This window comes from Gastrolobium bilobum, unplaced genomic scaffold (assembly GCF_033153095.1).
Source record: "Gastrolobium bilobum isolate Gb01-03AN ecotype WA unplaced genomic scaffold, APGP_CSIRO_Gbil_v1 utg21466, whole genome shotgun sequence".
Classification (NCBI taxonomy): domain Eukaryota; kingdom Viridiplantae; phylum Streptophyta; class Magnoliopsida; order Fabales; family Fabaceae; genus Gastrolobium; species Gastrolobium bilobum.
Window position 1 is genome coordinate 54518 of NW_026895308.1, and position 6000 is coordinate 60517.

Sequence of the window (6000 nt, forward strand, 5' to 3'; positions counted from 1 at the left end):
TCATATGTATACTTGAAAGCATTAAATGCGAGGAATTATAATCATACAAATGACGAAAGCATTAAATGTGAGGAATTATAAGTTTATAACCATACACCTGTCGTTATTGTACGTAAAGCGGCTGCAGAAATAATTTTACCTATATATATATATATATATATGGAAAAAATATTTCTACAGCCACTTTAGATAAGGTTATCTACAGCTACCCCAAAAATTATGTACTTTTGATTAATGAAGGGTGTTTCCGTAATTTTGTTTAATTTTTTAACATATACATTTTACTAAAACACCCTTCATTAATTCACCTAAAATTACATAAACACACTTCATTAATCAAAATGACGTAATTTTAGGGTAGTTGTAGATAATCTTATCTAAAGTGGCTGTAGAAATATTTACTATATATATATATATATATATATATATATATATATATATATATATATATATATATATATAAGGGATTAAATTTCTATAGCTGCTGTACGTATAGCAATCAAATACTTACCATATATATACTTGAAAGCATCAAATGTAGGGAGTTATAACCATACAAAAGATGAAAGCATTAATATGAGGAATCATAACCATACACATGTCGTTGTTGTACGTAAAGCGGCTGCAAAAATGATTTTACCACACACACACACACACATATATATATATATGTATGTATGTATGGATACGATCCTTTGACACCGGTATCAAACTTTGAAATTTGACACCAAATCCTAATCGTTGATTTTCACCAATCAACAGTTATTAATTATTGGGAATCAAACTTATTAATTAATCATTAATTCTCAATAAATGATAATCATTGATTGGCGAAAACCAATGGTTAGGATTTGATGTCAAATTTTAAAGTTTGACACCGATGTCAATGGATCCTACCTTTTATATATATATATATATATATATATATATATATATATGAGAATATATATCTTATGTAACAGGAAAATAAATTATTGTTCTGCACAAACAGATTTTAGTGGGTCCTACCATAAAAGAAAAATAAAAAACAAAAAAAATGTCTACACACTTATCGATGAGTGAGTAGAAAATTTGTTCTCTATCATGTTACGTAACTTATGTATTTCCATATATATATATATATATATATATATATATATATATTCCATTTTTATCTTTAGCATAATAATACTTCCCTAGTCAAAGCAGAGCATGTAAAAATTTCATTCTTATTAAATATTAATTCAATGATATAAAAATGTTATTTATATGATAATATGTTAGGTTAGCACATAAATTTTTGTGGCAAGCTTTATTAAATTAAAGTTTGGACTTTGTTAAACAAGTTTTTTTTTTTGAAGTTTGAGCCTGTTTTTTTTATTAAATAAGTCAAGCCAAGTTAAACTTAAAACAAGTCAAATTTTGAACCTCTGATAAGTTGTTGGGTCCATTTATACTCCTAATTTTTTTTACCCATATAATTTAATTTTTTATCTGTATTATTTATCAATTTAATATGAATAAAATATATATTAGAAATATACATTTGTTCATTATCTCTATGCACGATTTGTGTAAAGTCAGCAAAATGCGCATTCATGCGATCTTGCAGGGAATGATACGCGACAAACAAATTTTAACTTTTGCACAATTTATATAGAAAATGATCCGTAATTAAAATGCGCATAATTAAATTGATAAATAAATTATCAAAAGAATTAAATCAATAAAATGATATTATTATTATATGAGTGGAAAGGCGAGCCCGTAACTTCACCGTCAGAATTAAATTTCAATGAATTGAAAAACTACCAAAATTGAATTGGGATGTGCCCATTAAAGGGAAAGTGGTAGATATTGGGAAATGAAGCTCAGATGTGGTCAATGGGAATGAATATATACTTGGCTAAATCCTTTCCCTCAAATTGAAGAATACATTTTCCAATACATAGGTCTAGTTTTTCTTTTCCTTTTCTGTCAGGCTTCATAATTCCATGTGCATTAATGTGTTACTCCTTCCCACAATAGGACAGGTCATTTCGCATTTATTTCTCACACATTGTATTCAAGAATTTATGCTTATTCTAGAGGAACCAAATTTGCTGGTAAGGATTGGTGAGTTTGCAGTTGCAAGTATAGTGGGGAGAGGGGGTTTGTCTATACCATATTTTGACTCATTTGCTACAGTGATTTTACCTGCATTTATTGTCTGATTTGTTTTTAGTGTTCCATTGGGAAACCCACCCTTTAATAACATTGGTCATTGCAAGCATTATAGCATAACAAAAATGATCGAGATAGGTAAAAGAGGAACATTAGTGCAACCACGTGAGAAAAAAATTAAAGTTTCAACTAACTTCTTTTGGTGTTTAGTAGGGTAGGTAAGTTGATTAGAACTTGGATTAAAAAAAAGGAGTTTAATTTAAGTCATAACAAGTTAAGAGTGGGGAACGATAGAATATAACTATACTAGGGGTCATTTGTATTGATTTTTGAAGAAAGTTTTTTTTTTTTCCTTATTTTAATAGTACTTTCTAAAAAAGTTACAGCTATTTAAATTTTTAAAAAAATATTTGATTTTTGAAAAAAAAATATTTGACTTCTACTTTTTGTTAAAGCTAAAAATTTTAACTTCGAAAAAAATAGATTTTTGACTTTTTTTTAAAACAGACATCCAAACAGACTTTTTTCGAGAAGTGCTTTTTTTCTTAAAAAAACAGTTTTTGAAGAAAAAAAGCTCATCCAAACGGGCTCTAAGTGAAATCCCATTCCCTTATTCAATAAAGCACAAGCCAATAGTTAATATACGGCTTTTTCACCCTTTTGTCCCTTATTAATTAATTAATAACTATTTTGTCCCTGATTCGAAATTATATACCAATTTGTCCCTCTTTAATTGACTACCTTGCATTTTTAATCGATTAAATGGTCAAAACAGACAAAAATGGCTGTTGGGAGATTTAATCGACTAAATCTCCCTATTTAATCAATTAAATCTCCCAACAGGCAACAAAGGGAAACAAGTCAGTATGATTTTTTAATCGATTAAGTAGGAAGATTTAGTCGATTAAATCTCTCAACAACCATTTAATCGATTAAAAATGTAAGTTAATCGATTAAAGAGAGGCAGTTTGGTGGATAATTTTGAATCAGGGGCAAAATAGTTAATAATTAATTAATGAGGGGCACAATGGTCAAATAGCCATTAATACACTATCATGACATCCTGTAATTCACATAAGCACTACTGGAAGAAGCCAAGTGTTAATCAAATCATTTAACTATTCGTGTAGATTAACAAATCTTTTACATTTTCGGTTCATTTGTGTTGCATTATTATTTAAGAAAAATTGCAAAAGTAAAATACAAACATTATAATTGCTCTGTTATCGCTTTATATTTGTTTTTTAATTGGGTAATTGAGTTTTCATTTTTTGCTTTTTTGCTTCCTTTTTTTTTTTTTTTTATTCAAGCTTGACCCTCAAACGACAGAAGTCATTGCTCAGGCCTTACAGTTATGTTATGTACAATGCTACATGTCATTGTTGGGCTCAATTTTTCTAATTACAATTTTGTATCCAGCAGCCCAAGCTCAAACAATATGGGTTTTGTTCTTCTAATAAAAAAACCAATGATGGGTTTTAATTACACAAAAAGCTGTTTTGGGTTTGTTTTTTTTGGGCACAAATGATGGTTTTTAAATCAGCCCATTCACCCATGCCCAGCACTTTTTGGCAACAAAAGCAAAATATGGATTTTTTTTTTAAATGAATCCTCTTAGGTTTCTTTTTAATATGACCTTGTCTTGTGTTAAATTTCGCGGATTCATTCCCATACTAATGGTCATAATTTTAATGCAAAATGAAAAAGTAAAATAATTATTTTAGTTGGTGACTGTTGATCTATCAATAAATGATTAAGATTTAACACATGATATGATCATATTAAAAAATAAAGGCCTTTTGACCTCAACAATGTTAACAGTAATAAGAATTATCGCATCAATGCGTTTAATAAATAATTTGCCAAAATAATGCATTTAAATGAGATGGTGGGCCTGCATGTTCAACATACAAAAGGCAATGGGACTAGGTGTGTGACATGAATGCGAACAACACAGAGACACATCTATTATGATTTCACTATGTGGCTTAATCGTGGCCATCAAATTCATCTACCAAACAAGTCAAGCATGGGGTAGAGGCGCAACTTGTGGCATGTTGTCATGTGGCTCGATCCTGGTTGTATGTTGTACCTACCGCCTTCACTATATAATCCCTTATCCTAAAAAATGAAAATAAATTCATCTAATTAAATTTATTTTCCATCTCAGAATTTCTATATTTCATTAATTATCAAAAATAAGTTCAAATTTATAAATAGTTTGTACACTTATCTATTACAATGGTAGAAAAGCTCAAGGTCCTTATGGTGTGTCGTTTGAAGGTGAGAAAAGAATAATGCGGATAACATGCGACACTGGTCTTGAAGAGTTGAAAAAGAAAATTCATGGAAAAGTGGGGTTGTAAAAGAATCAAGTTATTTTTCAAGTGATGGCTAGAGCCTGCGTTGATAATGGTGAATACACAGGTATACCGATTATTGATGATGACGATGTTGACATTATAATAGTCTATAAGGAGGTTTGTTGAGTCATTGTACATGGACATTAAGTGTGATGATAATTTTTCATTACTGATTCGTTCGTTTGATCACAATAGCGAACCGTATATTCGTGACGATGACATATATGCATCATCATTTGTACCTCCACCAGCATTTAGCCAGACAACATTTCAGGTTGAGGATGAGCCAACCTGGGTGTCCAACGATGATGATGACGAATATGAGGAAGATGAAGACGTCTTTCTAGCTGATGTGTATCTTGGTATCAAAATGTTGTTGAAGGTTAGTTGACAAGTTGAAACATTCACATTATACTAAACTTTGTTCTTATATCGATTTAGATATTTGTATGTGTAAGCAATAGTGTAACTCCATTTTGGAATGACATTATATATATATATATATATATATATATATATATATATATATATATCTATAAATTGGGAGTATTTGAATGAGGAGATGGTGTATAATGAGAGAGAGCATCAAGGTCCATGGAAAATTGGTGATGAGTTATTTGTTAAATAGGAATTTGAATCCAAGAAGGCAATACAGACGACGATCAAGTCTTATTGCATGAAAGTATATTAGGAAGCCATGGTAATTAAGAGTACGACTCCCAAGCTAGTACATTTGTTAATTTTGTAAACCCAATTTACAATATTATTCATGTGAATTCATCACCTTGGTATCCGATTAGAAATGAAGAATCCATTCTGCCAAGTACCAAATCGATTATCATTCTTTAGAAGGGAAGGTTTCGTGCAAACCAGGTGGAATCTAGTTCTAGTCTCACTAAGTGTGATGTATACAAGCAAATCAAACACAACAGATGATCATGTCCTACGAGGAAAAACATTTAGTAGTTATTAGGCATGGTTGCTTATGTTTTTAGAGTAAATACCATTTTTGGTCCCTAACAAAAAACACGGTCCCCACTTTAGTCTCTTACAAAAAAAAAGTAGTCAGTTGGTCCCTAACAAATTCAAAGTGGACCCATTTAGTTGAAATCGTGGTCCCTCACAATTTCAAAATAGACCCATATTAGTCTGGACTAAAATGGGTCCACTTTGAATTTGTTAGGGACCAACTGACTACTTTTTTTCTGTAAAGGACTAAAGTGGGGACCGTATTTTTTGTTAGGGACCCAAAATGATATTTACTTATGTTTTTATTTATGTAGTAGTTTGAGTACTTGAAGCTGTTGTTTTAATTTTATTTGTTGCAGTACTTGTGGTTGTCATGTAATAGTATCTTATGTTTATGTACTTTGTGATTATTAATGTTTAGTCAATCGCGTTCATTGTTATCGTCTAACGTAAGGCATAAATACAACACATAGTCCATAAATGCAACATATATCACTACCAAAAAAAGGGTATTCTGAGGCGGTTT